The sequence below is a fragment of the Aotus nancymaae genome, unplaced genomic scaffold (genome assembly GCF_030222135.1).
Source record: "Aotus nancymaae isolate 86718 unplaced genomic scaffold, 86718_ANA_hifiasm-v0.15.2.pri h1tg000012l, whole genome shotgun sequence".
NCBI classification, from domain to species: domain Eukaryota; kingdom Metazoa; phylum Chordata; class Mammalia; order Primates; family Aotidae; genus Aotus; species Aotus nancymaae.
In genome coordinates, this window is record NW_026988423.1 from 31,464,581 (window position 1) to 31,483,825 (window position 19,245).

The window sequence follows — 19,245 nt, forward strand, 5'->3', positions numbered from 1 at the left end:
GCAGCATATTTCTTTTTATTATTATTATACTTTATGTTTTGGGATATATGTGCAGAACTTGCAGGTTTGTTACATAAGTATACACGTGCCTTGGTGGTTTGCTAATGCGGCATATTTCTAAGTTCTCACATCTGCAAGTCAAGAAGAACGTTTCATTATATTTTGTAAAATGTACCAGCAACTGATCAGAAGTGAGATTCCAGGTATAAACCACTGTCTGGATGGACATTGAGTAAAATATGTAGAACAGCATTTGAGTTACTTGATTACAGCTTTAGTATTTAACTTTCTCTTTCTCTTCATTGACTGCAATCTAGACGAGGTAAGACCTCCCAGGCAGTGTGGAAAGATCCCAAAACATGATCAATGCCTAAGAAGGTCTACATAGAGAACATTAGAGAAATGTCTGGAGAAACCACTAAAAGAAGGGAACAGAGATTCGGGAAAGAGCTAGGATGTGGGTAGGAAGTAACTTGAAAAAAATATTCATAGGTATTGTATGAATCAGTCTTGTGGTTGAAAACTCCAAAATAATGAGGCCACACATATTTTTACCAACCTATCTTCCAAAAGATGGCAGAGCTACTTTTATACAAAGAAAGAGCAGAAGTAGTCAATTTCCTTGTTTGTTATCATGGCTGGTATTAAAATAGAGCAGGGACCTTGGACAAGCTACTATTTGACAAAGTGTTACAAAGTTGGAAGGAAATAGGGGAGTCAGATAGTTTCATCAGGCCTACTTCTACTTTATTTGGAAGGGGGTTTAATATAGAGGTAGGGATTGGCATGAAGGTTAAGTCAAACATAGAAGTGCTCTGTGTCAAGTTTTAGTTCACTTTGCTGTGAGGTCACACAGATAGATAATGAAAATACAGGAGTGTCGAGTATTAGTCCTCTTGCTTGCTTATTGCTTTTTATTATCTGAACTGACTCGGTGCTAATTTCTAACATTCAACATTTATGGACTTCCAGGAACTCATAAATGTCACATCAGGCTGCCTCTTGGTGAATTTTTAATCAAGGGGGAGAATTTCAGCTACAAATAGACCAAGAATCAAGAGGCCTGCTATTGATCGGTCAAAGTGGCACTTATGAACCTGAGGTTGCAGCCGTTTGGATTAAAGGATTCTGGGCTTTCTACGGCCCCAGAGACATCATTTTCCATCAGGTCTGGGTTAGTATCAGATATCCCCTCAGTTATTGAATAGTGGCAAATAATATGAAGTCTACTAAATGCTCGTACTGATAGATATAAATATGAGAAGAAAAGCCAAATGTCTGGCTCAAGCCAAATATCATCTAGGCCAGAAATCCTCTGGATGTTACACTCCAATCCCCAAGCAACTGTTCTCATTCTTCTTTCCTTAGGGCAGAATGCCTCCTTGGGTTGGGGTCAAGGTCCAGATACTCTGGCTATTCTGTGCTGGAGAGGGGCTGACCTCTAAATCCGAGGCCTTGAATCGTCCCTGCAGAGATACAGAGCGGTGCTTGTTATGTCAGGGATCACTCAGCCCAGTGAATGATGTCTCTCACTAATGCCAAGCCATGAATCATTGGTCTGTGGTACTGTAAAATTAACATGCACCACTATAAATAACTCATCTGTAATGGGCTGTCATTGATGGCTTTTTGGAAAGGTTTGACTCAGGAGTAAGGGTTTTAATGACTGTAATTGAAATTAGATGAAAAGCATCAGTATTGGGCTTTTATTCTGACCCATGCGAGGACAAATTCCATCATATGTCAAAACAATTATGCTGTGTCAAACCTGAGGGACAGGATGCCGCAGCACTTCTCCTCAGCACCTTGGACTGCTGTCTCTTGAGATGTCACCTGGTGAGTGACAGGGCACATGCGATTCACTCCTCAGTGCTGTTTCTTCACAAAGGGCTCTGCTGTAATAGAGATGGGCATTGCTGGAAAAGCAACCCCACCCCAACTCCCAGATGAGAGCTATTATCAGCAGGAAGGGCCATTATTATTAATAACAAGTACAGTCCTTTGTATAGAGGAATATGGTTTACAAACCTTTTTCACTTCCATGATTGCATTTAATCTTTACCAAGGCCCCAGAGGTAGGTCAGATGCTACTGCTATTATCATCCTCAGATGTATGAAGGGATGGAGGCTCAGAGAGCTAGGTGACTTGCCCAAGGTCACATAGCTAGTGAGTGATGAAGTAGGAACCAGGAACCTCTGATCTAAAGCCTTTCCACCCCCCAGTACCCCCTAATGATGGCCTCATGGTTGGTGTCAAACGTCTTTCTCCTCCTGTCCCACCAGCATGCTTCTGGCTTCTGTAAAACACCTCATCCTAGGTGATTCTGGAAGGCCTTGCTTCTTCATCATTAACAGGAAAATCAGAACAGTTGAGGGGAAAAGTAAACGTAGTATATTTTTCGCTGACTGACTCCAATGCTAAACAGCTTCTTCTAATACAATTTGAGTCATGAGTGGAGGGTCCAAGCAAATCGGTGAAGAGTTTTTGAAACAGGCTGGAGTGCTTCAGTTCTCTTTTCATTTTGCTTCTGATGTAATAGAGCACTTCAAGAGTTTCATTTTAGGGGATGCTGAGTATTAGGAGGGGGTTGAACTGTCACAAGAAAAGTCCCAGGATCAGGGAGCAAGGCCTTCAGGGACACTCCTTCAAAGCCCAGCCCCTTCCACTTTCCCTAAAATCAGAGGCAGCTTTACACAGAGATTTTCCAGCTGCCTGCCTGTGTCCCAGGAAGGCTGGTGCTGAAGTCACTTCCAGGCCCTTCAGCCTTGTGGTGGCTGTTGCTTGCCTTGCTCTCAGGAGACGGACAACCTTAGAAGCAGGAGAAAGCATATGCTTCAGCCATTGTCTTCTGAACCCCTGGGCCCCAGACAATTAATTGGAGGAGCTGAGCCCACGTGTGTCTCCAGCCCTAACATCTCCCCAATAGACCCTGTGCCTCACTGGTGGAGATTTGCAAATGAACACACAGCATACCTTTGTTCATACAGCATGTCACCATTCCCCACCTGGAGACAGCTCTGTAATCCTCCTGTGCAAAAATAACAAGTCCCACTTAGGATTGTGTACATGGTCTAATTACACGTAACAAAACATCTCGTCTCAGGAGAGAAGGAGTGTTTGGTAGTAAATTAAGAGATGCAAAAGCCACTGTGAGCCATGCTGATTAATCCAGCTCTCTAGCAATGGGGAGGAATCCTTGAGAAATGGGTTTGCAGTTGGATGATAATTATATGCCCACTATGGGGGCTTTTCATGTACACTAGTTTTTGTGTGAAGTGGAGGGAATGTGACTGGGATGGAGACTGCAGAGCTGATTCATTCAGTGCTGTGTTGACGGAATGGAAATTGCTCCAGAAAACACTAATTCTTATTAAATAGGTAAAACACCAGGGAGCCCACCTGCACTGGCTCGAGATGCCTCATGCTCCCGTTTCAGATGGGACTGCATCTGTGCACATTGAAGCCTTTATCCAACTTTGCCCATAACAATTATGGATTTATTTGACTTTCTTTACCTCTTTCAGTACCAAGCTCACAGAGCCACTCTGAGCTCCAGTCTATGGGGACCTTATCGATTAAAGGGAAGACAGAACAAACACTTTAGAGAAACAGAGAAAAACATGCTTACAACTAATTACAACTATAAAAATAGATGATGTGTGTCAGGTGGGGGGAGGGGTACATGCATGGGCACATACATAAAGCTTTATGGTTAATACCCAGTGCTTAAGCTTTTAAACAAGACACGTGTTTGAATTTTTGACTTTGCCACTTCCTAGCAGCCACCTGACTCTCTGGGCTTTAGCTTTCTAATCTGCAATATGGGATTAGCAATTATTTCTCCCCTTCCTACCTTGGGAGTTGCTGTGGAGATTAAATAGGAAAAGTGATGTGAAAATGCCTTCCAAACTGGAAAACCCTCTACAAATGTCACTTTCCCTAATATTAACACAATGTCTAGCACATAGCAAGTGTCTAAAAAATATGCTAGTTGATAGATTGGTAGACAGATGCTATGGGGTGAGAATGGAGTTATTTGAAACATTTGGAAAATTCAAGGGAGATTTGCTATAAATCATTCATTTTGAACAGAATTTTTAAATGGGAAGGAGGGATGGAGCCTTGCAAGGAAGAGCAGAGAAATACTCCTGACTATAAAGATCTAAGTGAGAAGAGCATATTTTATTGGTTATAATCTGAGTAGAAAAGAAGTTGAAGGAAATTAGGTAAAGGATGGAGAAAAGGAGGATTAATGGAAGGCTGAGAGGTCAGTGGTTAGATGCTGGGGTAGAGTGTGTCCTTGAGAAAATACCTAATTGCAGGGAGATCTACACAAAGATGGGCATCCACACAAAATTATGGGCATCCATGCAAAAAGATGGGCATCCATGCAAAAAGATGGGCATCCATGCAAAAAGATGAGCATCCATGCAAAAAGATGGGCATCCATGCAAAAAGATGAGCATCCCTGTAAAAATATGACATCCATGCAAAAAGAGCATCCATACAAAGATGGGTATCCATGCAAAAAGATGGGCACCCACGCAAAAAGATGGGCATCCATGCAAAAAGATAGGCATCCATGCAAAGATGGGTATTCAGGCAAGGCAAGAGAAATGCAGGTTGGAGTTGGGGAACAGAATAGGCAGAATAAAGACATGTGAAGCTCAGGACAGAATCTTGAATTCTAGTGCTTCCAACATCTTTTGTGGTGGTGACAATTGGGGATTGGTAGATAGGGTATGGTATGGGAATAGATAGGATGATCAGGAACTTGATCTCTGTTGTTGCCAAATAAAGTGCTCGTTGGAGAGTCCCATCCCAATAAAGCATTCCAGCACCTTAGGAAATGAAGTGGTTCAAGGATCTCAGTCTAAAGCAATAAAATCCCCAGGGAGCCGAAAACAGCCTGTGAACTTTCCAGGGGTGCTGTACTCCCCCCACCCCACAACCCTTACTTTTAACATATACCTTCTACAGAGTCTGTAATTCATAAGGGCAAGAAAGAAAATACATTTTTACTATAATAGAGAGAACTTCTGTGAGAATGGAACCATGTTTTGAATGTTTTAATATACAGAAATTGACACCCATCTACTTCCTATTCAAAAACCCTCTCTCTGGAATAGCATAACAATGCTTTCTCCTCTATATTTTCCTTGCATGCTGCCACGAACTGCTGTTGTGAAGCAAATCCTTCTGTTGAAATCTTTTATTTTTACCTCCCCCCACCACTTTGTAAATCTCTTTCTTTCTCTAAAATATTAAAGTGTGGTAAAAGCTGCTAAGTGACTAAGAAATGGACCCTTCTGAGTCAATAGATCTGCCCCCCTATATATCTTTGAGTCATAGCTGCTAACATTTCTTGACACAATTTGGCTTTTCTTTTGATTTTTTTTTTCTCTCCTGGTAGCAAGGCTTACAAAAATTTCAAAGTGTTTAGGGGTGGGAGGTTTCAAGCCACCCTTACCATCATCAAGAGCTCCTGACAAGTAGCACAAGAATATGAAATAATATGTTAATTTCTTGGCACAGCTTGGATACCCCTTTCCTCCTACTGACAAATCATTTTGGGGGGCTATAAACACTGGGCTACAAAACCTTAAAGAGTTCCAAGTAGCCATTTCCATGTGGTGACCACCCACTCCCTGCATGTTCACATCATGGTACAGAGAAGACAGTGGAAATTCAAATCTGCATCCTATACTTGCTAGCTGAGATCTTTGAAAAAGTCACTTTACCTCTCTGAACCTCAATTACTCATCTGTGAGATGGAATAAAAATATAGAACCCAGAGGACCATTGTGAGCTAAAGTGTGATAATACGTGTATGCTTAGCACTCAAGGGTCTTTTATTAGGTATGAATTCATTTTTCTCTGCTTTCATTGAAAGCATCTCTCTTCCTCTCTCTCTCTTTCATTTTCTCTCTCTCTGCACAGGCATATATCATCTTTGGATGGATACATAAGAAACTGACAACAGTGGTTGCTTCTAGAGAGGCTGTAATCTGATATAGAAAGACAATTTTACTTTTCACTGTACAACTTGCATACTATTCAAAATCTTTGCTACAATCACGTATTGCTTAAAAATATTAAGCAAAATGTGCACATTTAGAAATTCTGAGTTACAAACTCTTGGTCCCTTTTTATCAGTGTCTTTCCTTCCTTTCAGTTTGGATGTTTCATATTGAACAGGCAAAGAAAGAAAATCCTGTATGTGTTGGTTTCTGTTTTGACATGCCTAATATTCACTGTAGGACTTAACTTGTAGAAGGCATCCAAATTTAAGAAGCACTGGGAAATAGATGGACTTTAAGTAATGAAGGTTTGGACAACTGAATAGCCATTTGGGAAAAGATAAAAATGGATTCATATCTCACATCCTCGCCCAGAATAACCTCCAAATGCATCAGAGATTTAAATGTTAAAATAAATGAAACCATGAATGTACTAAAGAAAACATGGGTGGATTACTTTATGTCCTAGAAGAAAACATGGATGTATTACTTTATGTGTATGGAGAAAGCTTTTCTAATCCCGACTCAAAATCCAGATTTAATATATGAAAAGATTGACAGATTTCATTCTATTAAAAAATGAAAACTTTTGCATGGCAAAAACATCACAAATTCAAAAGACAGGTAACTAACTTGGAAAAAGTATATGCAACAGACATTACAGAGAAAGGGCTAATATTCCTCTAATACATAAAGAACATTAAAAAATGGATAGATGAAAGTCTAAAAACCTGAAAGAAACATGAGCAAAATAAATAGACGCTTTACAGGAAAATATTATGCAAATGGCTTTTAAACATACAAAAAATTACTCAAACTTATTTCTAATATGGGAAATAAAAAACAAAATTACACTTAATATACTATTTTTCACCTATTAGATCGGCAGAATTCTAAAGGTTGTCAACACACACTTTCAGTGAGACTATTGGGTAACAGGTACTTTCATAAATTGCTGGAGAGAGAGTAAAATAATTGGTCTCCATGTGGTATATCTAGGAAAACTATGCATTTACTCTTTGGCTTAGCAATTCTTGTTGGGATTTCCTCGGAGATACATTTCCACAAACATGAACCACTAGTGATAAGGTAATTTTTTGAGATGTTATTTATTGTAACAAAATGTTGGAATTGTTGTTGTCCTTCTGTAGTAGGTAAGCTGGATAATCTGTGGTACATCCACATGATACAGTGCACACAATGTGAAAAAGAATAAAGCAGCACTCTATGAACTGATATGAAATGATTTCTAGGATACATTGTTAAGGGCAAGAAGCAAGATGTGAAAGAATGCATATAGTATGTTACCCTTTTTGTAAGAAAAAAAGAAGCAAAAACAAACAAACAAAACAAAACCCAAAAAAAAAAAAAAAAAACCCTGCAAAACCATGTACTTCTTTGCTTATTCTTGCAAAAAGAAATGTAGGATGCATGAAGTGGAATCTGATGAAAATGGTTGCCTATTTGGGGTGTATGGGAAAAGGGTGGCATGGTTAGGGATGATATTGAGACTTCTTTGAGTATACCTTTTAATATAACTTTGACATATAAATCATATAAATGTTTTATATACCATATGTTAAAATAAAATTAAATCAAATCAGTGAGGGTGAGTACAAAGCAAATCTTAAAGCTGAATATAAAATGAAACAAAGGAAGCCAACTACATATCAAATTGACAACCTAACTGTACAGAAAGTAAATAAGTAATTCAAAAACTTTTGAATGCAGCATTCTGACTGTACATTCTTAGTGGGTGATATTCTAAAAAAAAGATCTGTAACAGCATCTTAAACTTATTTAGTCAGCTTGTTGTTGGTAGTTGTTTTGGTACAGTAATCCCCAAACTATTTTGAATATGTTGTAGGACTGAGCCAATGAGTTAAATATATTGATGGTGTTAGAAACCAGGGAGAAGGAGTATGCAAACATAGGACAGGGTAAGATGAGGAAGAATCCTGTGATGTTTAATTCCAATGAAAGGAATCAGTCTAAACTCAGATGTGTTCACTGAAATGTCCTAGAAGAAATAAACTCCGGTAGCAATCAGCTCACTTAACACCCAGAATTGGTTTCTTGTTTTTATTGGCTTAAAACAACAATAAACATGTATTACCCTCATAGTCTCTGTGAATCAGATATTTGGGAGTGGCATACATGGACAGTTCTGGCCCAGGGTTTCTTGTGATGGCATCTGAAGGCTGACCTATGGCTAGCTGGATCTACTTCCAAGGTGGCTCATTCCAACGGCTGGCAAGATGGTGCAGGTTGCTGCCCAGAGGCCAGTGTCTCCTAACATGCCCTTCTCCACAGGCTACTTGAGTGCCCTCACAGCATGGCAGCTGGCATCCCCTCACTGAGTGAGCAATCCAAGAGAGGATAAGGCTGAAACTAGGGTGTCTTTTATGACCTAGCCCCACAGTGTCACACTGTCACTTCCACAGTATTCTGTCAATCGCACAGAACAGCCTTGATTCAAGGAGACGGGACCAGATGAGGGTAAGAACAGCAGGCAGCAATGATCATTTCAGTTGAGAGATAAAGGCTGAATAAAGCGGCTAGTCAAGTGAAGAGAGTGCAAGAAGAACACTTCTTATAAGTCATGGGACAAAACTTTGAAATAAGTTTATCTGAATAGGGAGTAAAGATGAGGCCTGATTTGTGGCAGTCCTTGCAAGTTTTGTTAAGAATCTTAGTTTTTAATAAAGCCGATAAACCATCAAAGTGTTTACATTTTAGTAAGATCACTTTGGTTATTACATGGAGGGTGGGCTGAAGGAACAAAGACAAGGAACAGGAATGGCAGTAAGGAAACCGAGAGACTATTGACATGATCCTGACGAGATATAGCAACTTAGACTATGGCGGTGGCAATACAGGTGAGAAAAATGGGCAAGTCCTGAGAGACTTAGGAGACAAACACATATGACCCATTTTTTGGATGTATGGATAACACATTAGAGACGAATCAAGGCTGGCTGTGAGGTTTTGGACTTGTGCACATGAAAGGAACAGCAGGTTTGGGGATTAGAAAAAGTGTATTTAACATGTTGAATTTGTAGTGCTTACACATGTGGAAATGTCCAGTAGGCAGAATGGTTACCAGAATACCCAGATATTAGTTTCTAAATACCATTCCCTACTAAAAGAAACCAACACTTCTTAGAGACAGGGCTAAATACAGGTCTATAGCATGGAACATCTTCTTGTACTAGAAAGCAAAGGAGAGCTGAAAGATGGATAGCAGCTTATCCAAAAGAGTCATGAGCTGGATTGAAGGGGTCCTCACTAGTTAAACTCGAGACAATGTGAGCATCAAAAAGAATAATGATGGTATAGAGCATAACACAATAAACGGGTTCAAGGTGATACTAAAAAAATAAAATTTAATTTAACATTTTTAAAAGTGGTGAAATCCAAGTAAGATCTGTAGTCTAGTTCATCATGTTGTGTCAGAGTCGATTTCCTGGCTTTGATAGTATAATATGAAAGGCGTTATTATCCTTGGGGGAAGATAGGTTTAGGGTACACTGGATCTCTCTGTAATATTTTTGCAACTTCTTGTGGGCTTATAATTATTTCAAGGTAAAAAGTTAACAACAACAAAAAAAGCTATATGTGTGTGTGTGTTGAGGGTGGTATTCTTCATGGAAAAATTTCAGCCTGTACTTGTAGAAGAAATGTTAGAATTAGAAGAGGTATCATTTGCAACAACCATTGCAGTAATTGATTCAGGCAAAGGTCATTAACACATAACAAAATCCACTGGGTGAATGCTGTTAGAGAATGAGATATTCCTATGGTCTCACTCCCTAGATTATTCACTACCTACGAAGGGTAAAGGAACATTTATGGTGGAGAAATCTGGCTAACATCACCCTAACCGAGTAACAGAAGGAAATGGCTGCCTCGATAGCTCTTGCTCCTGAACTTTTGACACCACTGTAGGATTATTATCAATATTGACACAAAATGGCATTTTGAACTTCCTGATATGCTGGGATGAAAAGTGTCCACCACCACCTAGGTAGTATTTATGCCAAACATGTCTAATCTGAATTCAATAATGAAGAAACAAGCGTACAAATTTAGATTATAGGACATTCTACCAGACAACTAGCCTGAACTCCAAAACTATCAGCCATGAAAGTTAAAATAAAATAAAATGAAATAATAAAGGTAAGTAACAGGCCATTCTAGATTGAATAGAGTAAGGAGACTAAAGAAAATGACATGCAGTAGATGATTTTTTACTGGATTCTGGATTGGAAAAGAAGTTATAAAGAACATTATTAAGACAGTTAGAAAAATGTATATATAGACAGTATTTTAGATAATATTGTATTAATATATTTGGACGTAAATATCTTGGTAATGCAAAAAACATCATGCTTGTGTAGGATAATACCCTAGTTGTTAGAAAATTTAAGATATCTGTAACTCATTTTCAAACTGTTTAGCAAAATATTGAATTGAGGGAGACACACACACACACAGAGAACACAAACAAATCAAAACGTTAGCAATCAAGGGGAAAGAAAAATGAGTTTTCACCATGTTTTCAACCTTCTGCAGGTTTAAAAATTTTCAAAATAAAAACTTAGGGAAAATACAATAAACCGGCATTAGTTCATTCACAAATTATGTCGTTATCCTGTATCTAAATTGAAATTCCTTTCCTTTCAGCCCGTCCCTTTCCACACATCTCAGCATGATATAGCAAGAGTTGCCTGGGGCCTCATGGCCCAGTGGGGCCCAGGCCTCCAACAAATCTGCAGAGAAGTGTTGCAGCCTGCTGCCACCTCTGGACTCTGCTGCTGCACCAGCAGGGACCATTCGTGGAAGCTGTTTGGCTCATCACTGAACCTAAAAGAGTGTCTGGGGAGCTGCAGGGCCTTAGTGGCCTAAGGCTTCACAAGCCCTTCTGCTTAGACAGTTAATGCCTGAGACTAAAATCTGGGGTAACGGGACAGATTTCTGTTTAACAGCAAAAGCTGCCCCAACCTTCCTTATAAAATGAAGACTGCAGATAGCGTTGGCTGTTTCCAGGAGAAAGGTGTACCAACCACTTTTTTTTTTTTTTTGAGACCAAGTCCTGCTTTGTCACCCAGACTGGAGTGCAGTGGTATTATCTTAGCTCACTACAACCTCCACCTCCCAGGTTTGAGCAATTCTCCTATCTCAGCCTCCTGAGTAGCTAGAATTACAGGCATGTGCCACCATGTCCAGCTAATTTTTGTATTTTTAGTAGAGATGGGGTTTCAGTATGTTGGTCAGGCTGGTCTCGAGCTCCTGACCTCAAGCAATCCAACTGCCTTGGTCTCCCAAAGTGCTGGGATTACAGGCATGAGCCACTATGCCTGCCCCACTTTTGGATGGGTCCACTATTGCTGTGGAATATTCAAATAACCAGCTGTGACCATCTAACCAAGCAACAAACCAACCAATAAATGCATCCACTCATTCAATACATATGTACTGGGTTGTTTGCTTTGTACTGTGTATTGGAGCTGCAAAGATAAGGCACAGTCCATTCTACTAAAGAGTGGATTGTATAGCTGGGGAACACAGACTACAGATTATTGGTAAATGCATGATGGCAATTTTCATATTATAGCACTGAGGTAGTGCACCTAACCTAAATTAGAAGGGGGAAGGCATGAGAGAAAACTTCTTAGAGAAAAAGAATATTTTCTTTCACTTTTAAAAGTATTTCCTTTTGTCCCCAAGTTAAAAAAGGAACTCAGGTCCATAGTAGGGAGGGGTGAAAAATGGTTCTAAATGTTTTATCAGGCTTCTTTCTTTTTCTATCTCTGCAATTGGGCTAAGGTGACCAGCTCATCCTCATTTGCCTGGGACTTGCCTAGGTTTAGCATTGAAAGTCTCACATCCCAGAAAATCCTTAGTCCTGGCCAAACTGGGACCGTGGGTCACCCTATGACCCTCCCACCGTACCGTAGAATCTTTTTTATGAAGAATCACATATGAAGAAAGAATTGGATAACATGCTCGCTGTGAGAATTCTAAAGTGGATGAAGAGAAATGAGAAGGGGAAAAAAAGCCAACCCATTTCTTCATTTTCCATACAAATCAGATAGTGAGCCAGCATGGTGACTGGAGGGCTTGCTTCTCCTGCCCATCGTACCCTGATGCTGCATTCCCTTCCTCCTGGAATGTTCTCCCCTTTTCGTGTGTCCAGATCCTGCCTGTTCAAGCCTAGTTGGAACCTTTCCCGACTGTTCTAGCTGAAATTATCACCTCCACCCCCTACCCCATGAAATGTGAACACTTATTGTCTATGTGTTCTTGTGGTACATGGCAACTCTTAGCTTAGAGTTGAGAAGAGCCGTAGAGAACTCAAAAGGAGTTCAGAGATTTATTTATTCATTTATGACTTCATTCATTCTTTCATTTGTTTATAACTGGTTCTTAGAAAATTTAAGATATCTAACTCATTTTCAAATGGTTTAGTAAAAATATTCCATTGAGGGAGATGCACACACAAACACAGAGAGAAACAGAGAGAGAACACAAACAGATCAAAACATTAGCAATCAAGGGGAAAGAAAGATGAGTTTTCACCTATTTTCAACTTTCTGCAGGTTTAACAATCTTCAAAATAAAAACTTAGGGAAAATGCAATGAACTGACATTAGTTTGCCCATAAATTATGTCGTTATCCTGAGTCAAATTGGAATGCCTTCCCTTTCATCTCATCCCTTTCCCCACATTTTAGCATGATATAACAAGAGTTGCCTGGGACCTCATGGCCCAGTGGGGCCTAGGCCTCAAACAAGTCTGCAGAACAGTCTTGCCGCCTGCTGCCACCTGGGCACTGGAGATTTCCAAAATGAATCAGGTCCTGTCCTTGAGGAGCCCCTGCCTATTAAGGAGGTGGTCGAATACATGAGCAAATACAGCACATGGCAGAATGTGTTGGATGGAGGCTGAGCACCGGTGAGCAGTCATTACTGAAGCATGTAGTGAGAGCGTTAGATACCATGCTATGTGCTAAAAGGATACAAAGACCTTCAAGATGTTACAGTTAGTGTAGGGTCAGCAGCAGATCTGAAAACACATGATTTTAATACCATATGGTAAGTGCTACAGAAAACATTAGCCTAGGGTCTCTGAGGATGCAGACAAGGAATATTGGGCAAAGTAGGGGACTGAGTCAGGACCATGGGGATTGAGGATGTGGCATCTGAGCTGACTGGTTGGAGGTCTGGAAAAAAGATGATAAGGGCAATAGGCACAGGGAGGGATTGGCAGATTAGGACAAATTTAGCAGAGCAAGTCAGTGGGTCTTCGTGACTGATTATAAGCGCAGGGAAAATCTTTTGCCTTCTTGTGTTGTGTCTTCTGGGATGTCTCATACAGTACGATGCACATGGTAGGTGTTTAGCATATAGCTGTTGATTGAGTTAGCTGAGACATTAGGCAGAGTCTGAAAACTCCCCAGACTGAGAAATGGTATTTAAATCGTGTGTGTTTGTGCGTAAGAATTATAAAATGGAGCAAATTTTAGGAAATGCTGTAATGCTGCTGTGGACTCTGCTTGAAAAGTAGTTACGGCATGAAGAAAAGCAAGAGGGCCCAGTAGAAGAAACCTTTCTCTTTATGTCTTTGTCCTGTTTCTTCATTATCTATAAGTCCTATCCTCATTCATTCAGAACTGATTGAGAAGTAAAATAATTAAAATATGTAAGTGTCCTATCTCCCCATCCCTTCTCACTATCTCAACATATGCATACGCGCGTGCACACACACACACACACACACACAGATTGTTTTTTCCTTGAGATGGAGTCTCATTCTCTAGACTAAGCTGGAGCGCAATGGTGCCATCTTGGCTCACTGCAACCTCCATCTTCCGGGCTCAAGCAATTCTCGAGACTCAGCCTCCCGAGTAACTGGGACTAAAGGCGCACACCACGACGCTTGACTAATTTTTTGTATTTTAGTAGAAACGGGGTTTTAACATGTTGCCCAGGGTGGTCTTGAACTCCTGAGCTCAGGTGATCTATCCGCCTTGGCCTCCCAAAGTGCTGGGATTACAGGCATGAGCCACTGCACCCAGCCACACACACAGATTTGTTTATTTTGTCTTCTGTGGTGAGTTAACATATACCCTCTATAGTCAAAATATAAATTTACATGGTTGGGGGTGGTGTGGACCTTTACACATGGGCTTTAATAAATACACTTTGATGTTGGCCCAGGGTCAAATCATCATTTGCCTGGATTTAAAGAGGAGACACAGGACATTGCTGGATTCAGATGAACAGCTCCAATCTCCAGTCTCTCGCCTCTCTCCTTGAATTGCTAGGAGAGGTGGGAAGATGGAGCACAGAGAAAAGTTCCCCTTCTGCATTTGCATCTGTGCCGGAGACTTCCCAAAGCACTTCTCAATCTGTTCTCTCCTGTGTGTGCCTCTTACACACCTGCCTGCCGGGTGCCGCTGCAGCGTCAGCGGCTCCAGTGGCTGGCCCGCTATAGATGCACCCGGCACAGCAGCTCTGGTTCCTCAGAGGTCCCGTGGCCAAAGGCAGGAAGAGAAAAGTCAAGGTTAGAGGAGAGGACAGAAGATTGGCTCTGGATGCTCCAGCAGAAATTGGGTGTCGGGGGCGGGAGGCACAACTGCTTTTGTCTGGTTGTTTTGGCTTCTACTTGGAGAAACGCAAATTCTTCAGTTGTCAATGTTGTTACTGTAATATTTACATCTTAGGATATGGTGGCTAGGACTCAAGTGCTATCTAGGAATCAAAGGAGGCCAAGTCCCTTCTTTTCAGCCCCTGAGTCATCGATGCTTTCCACTACACCCTTAGTCATAAGTGCCATCTATAACACACATGGTGTGTTAATAGCTATTGAACTCTGCCAGTGTGGGGGTACTAGGCTATGCACCCTATATGTATTTCGGTATTTCATTTAATTACAGCAGCATTGTAAGGCAGGTGTTGCTATCCTTGCTTTACAGTTGAGGAAATCCAAATCCTCAAGACCAGTAAGTAACACAGTCAGGATTTCATCCCAGGGTGACCCAGCTGCAAAGCCTCTGCGGTGCTGTCTCCCCTGAGGTGTAGGATCCTACGTTAGCATTGGGCTGTGTGGGGTTGCCCTTTGTAGAACAGGCCTATCTTCAGACTCTATTAGGTCATAAATTGGTTGAGAGTACAGACCATACCTTATAATAGTTTTATGACACAGTCTCATTTCCTGTGAAAAACAGAGCTAATCTTTTCATTTATTCTCTAATGAGTCAAACCAAATAATGTCCATGTGAGCCTCTGAAATATGGGGGAGAAAGTGGGACTAGGGCCTCAGGCATGAAGAAGAGCCCATGCGGCTCCCCTGGAAGCCCGCCCCCTGTCTTCTCAATGCCCTATTAGAGCTCGCTCAGTTCTTCCGCAGATTCCTCCTGGTGTTGGGTGCTGGATAAACAGTCTCTCAAATTTCTTACATGTTACGAGGCATTGCAGATGACTCTGTGTAATCAAATATGCCATTCCACATCTCATTTGTAATTTCACAATTTAGCTCTCTGCACCATTTACGCACATATAGAGCCTCTAGAGAAATCCTTGTTTTTTCGCAAAAGCTTTTATATGTGAGTTTTGTGCTGATTTTGGTCTTTGCTCTATCTAATAAGATTCTCGCAAAGTTTTCTCACCACAAAAGGTTTTATAACGTTTAAGGAACCATGGAAATAAACCCCGGCCTATTACAAATCAAGGTAGGCCAAGGAAGTGTCAGGTAAGAGGCCCAGATTAGAAGCCGAATGTTCTTTTCCTCCTGTGTCTATTCCTTTTGTGTTTGATTTGAATGGGTCACTGAAGAATGCTCTGACTGCTTTACAATTATTCAGTACGTGGCAATTTACAAAGCACATCTTCATGCATTGTATTTGGTTTGAGTTTCACAACTACCTTTGTAAGTGGGCCAGAGTGACTATTATTATGCCCATGTTACAGATGAGGAAACTGAGGATTGGAGAGGTTAAGTGACTTGCCTAATCCACTTAGCTAATGACAGATATTCATTAATTAATCAACTGCAAGCCTAAAATACAGACTTTCCAATTACAAGTCCAGTATCTTGTCTCCCTTCTAATCCAGTCTGCCTTCCTAGTGGCAATATTTTGTAGCTGCTGAGCTGAGATTTCTGAGAGGAGACTGCAATGTCTAAATTCTACTGCCCGTTTAGTTCTGGAATCCATCCACTTCTCTTTACCCCCAGTGCCACTCCCCCAGTGCCAGCCACTGCCGTCTCTCACTTGAGTCACTGCCAGAGTCCTATGTTGGTTTCCCTGCTTCTGGTCTCACCTCGCTCTGGTCCAATCTTCATATTGCAGTGTAAATGACTTTTGTAAGTAAAAAAGAAAAATTATCGGATGCTCCTTTGCTTAAAACACTTTGATTGCTCCCATGATTTTTAGGAAAGCATCCAAACTTCCTCACGTGGTCTCCAGTGGTCTGCATGAAGTGATGCTGCTTACTTTTCTACTCCCCGCTCCTGTCACCCACAGCCTCAGAATCCAGGTGTCATCCGCTTCCCACCTCCAAACTCTCTCATCTTGGGATCTTTGTTCCCTTCTTATTATGGCTCATTGTCATCTTCCCTCTGCTTCATTTAATTTTCTCTGATCATGTTTAATAATTTTAGAGCAGTTTGCAACCAGCTCCCCCAAAAAACTTATTTATAATTTATAATTATCATCAGTAGTAGTAACGTCTATTTTTGCAGCATGACTTAGGGTTTATAAAATGTCAATGTTAGTTCTAATGATTAGCATAATAACTGTGGTGGGCAGGGATCTGATGTATAAATGGAGGCACCGAGCCTCGAGTATGTTAAGGAGCTGGCCCACCTTCATGTCATGGGTAAGTATTAAACCTAGCATTGGGAATCAAGTCTTGAGAATCTAGTTCACGCAATATCATGCAAGCTGTCTGCATTGTTTATCAGCTTCCATAAAGCATTTTCGGGTAGATACTATAAGGTGACGTGGAAAACTGGGCTGCATTTCATGGATTAGAAAGATTTACATGAGAAGTGTTCCCAGGCAGAAGAATGAGAAGCACAAAGAAAGGGTGAGAAACAACGCCCTGGAATAGCCAGCACAAGGGCTCATTAACCTCTTCCAAACAATCTCTCATCTCTCCCAGCTCCCTGCTGACCAGAAATAAGTCAGAGGGGAATTTGCGTGGTAAACTTTCACCTACAGGGACCTGATCTCTGGAGAGAGAGAGAGGAAAAAAAAAAACACATTACCACTGTGGACAGAGTTTGCTTTCTGTGTTGAGTCATGGGGGCAGCTCTTCTTTCTTGGAATAACTAGGAATCGCACTCCTGGGGAAAATATGATGTCCCTAGCAGTGCTGCTTAAATGACATGAATGCCAAGGGCAATGTAGCTCCTGTTAAAATTTCTAACTTCCTAATGGCCCTTCCCACCTCACTTAGCATTCATTTATCACACTCTCATGATATTCACTCAGTAATAAATAATAATAATAAAATAATGTGCTGTGGCAGGGTTAGGGAAGATTGGGACATAGTCCTACAGGTTAACAGTAAACCATTTTAAAAGAGGAGGAAAACTACCCAAGCGGGTCTAATGGCAGAAGCATTGAGTGAAGACCTCAAAGTAGTCAAGAACTCGGCAGATTCTCAGCAGTTTAGAGGATGGAAGTCACAGGACTTAAAAGTTGGTTGACCTGGCAGAGGATGAGGGAGGGATGAGAGCCAGTGGTCCCCAGGGGTTTGGCAGAGCAGCTGCATGGGCCACGGAGCCGTTTCACAAGGCGGGGGATGAAAAAGTGAGTTCTTTCTTTTCTTCTAGCTCTCCTTTCTTCTCTTTATTCTTTCAGGCTTGCTGATGGGTGCAGCTGAGAACATGTTGAATTTGATGTGTCTGTGGATATTTGAGTCTGGAACTTTGAAGATGAGTTTGGTCTGGAGATGTAGTCTGGGGATATCTCAGCACACAGATGAGCACTGAAACAATGGAGAGGATGATATCACCTGGAGAGAGCCTGGTGTGGGAAGAGTCTTCCCTGAGGTGGCCGAAGGATGTATTTCTCACTCCAAAGACTGAAAAAGAGACGAGAAACTGAAGTTACAGGGTTTTGTCATTGGGAGGGCAGTAGAGTGCGTCAAAAAGTGAAGCAAGGACAAACCAAAGAACAGCTGGGAAGATCTGGAAGAGAAAGGGTGGGTGAAGTGGCTAGGTGAAGGGGGAAAAGGTTATGCAAGGGGCAAAAAACTGGGAGGACTGAGTGGCTTTGCATATTGTCCTTAAGGAAGCTACAGATTCAAGAGGCCCTTTCACATGACCTCTGATGTGTGCTTGGAAGGTGGTAGTGAGCACTTTGAAAAGCAGTGCCAGGCTGGGTGCTATTATTCCTAGTGTTACCAGGTGATCCTTGTGAGGCCAGTATACATGGAAAAGGTCTTCAGATCTGTGCTTTGTTGAGCACAGGTGTCCTGCCTTAGTTTCCCCAAGGTCATCAATTTTTTTTTTTTTGAGACGGAGTTTCGCTCTTGTTACCCCAGGCTGGAGTGCAATGGCGCGATCTCGGCTCACCGCAACCTCCGCCTCCTGGGTTCAAGCAATTCTCCTGCCTCAGCCTCCTGAGTAGCTGGGATTACAGGCACGCGCCACCGTGCCCAGCTAATTTTTTTGTATTTTTAGTAGAGACGGGGTTTCACCATGTTGACTAGGATGGTCTCGATCTCTTGACCTCGTGATCCACCAGCCTCGACCTCCCAAAGGTCATCAGTTTTTTTCTTTCTTTTTCTTTCTTTCTTTTCTTTTTTTTTTTTTTAGAGACAGTGTCTTACTTTGTTGCCAAGGCTGGCTTCAAACTCCTGACTTCAAGAGATTTCCCAGACCCACCCTTCCAGAATGCTGGGATTACAGGTGTGAGCCACTGTGCCTAGCAGGTCATCAGTCTTTGGGATGCTGTTGACAAAGCCATTTGATGATATCAAAGAGGGAATGAAGCCTCAGGTTTTCAGGCAGAACTCTCCACAGGTTTAGCATCCAGTGAAGAATCACCTGTTTATAACCTTTGTAAAGTCAATGATGCTTCTTGGAAACAAGTCCATTCTCATATACATCATGACGTTGCATGGCTGAGTCATTTGTCAGAGTGCTGTGGCTTCAAATATACCTTCAAGTCTTAGACACATGACCTTTTCAGGTGCAGGAATCAGCAAT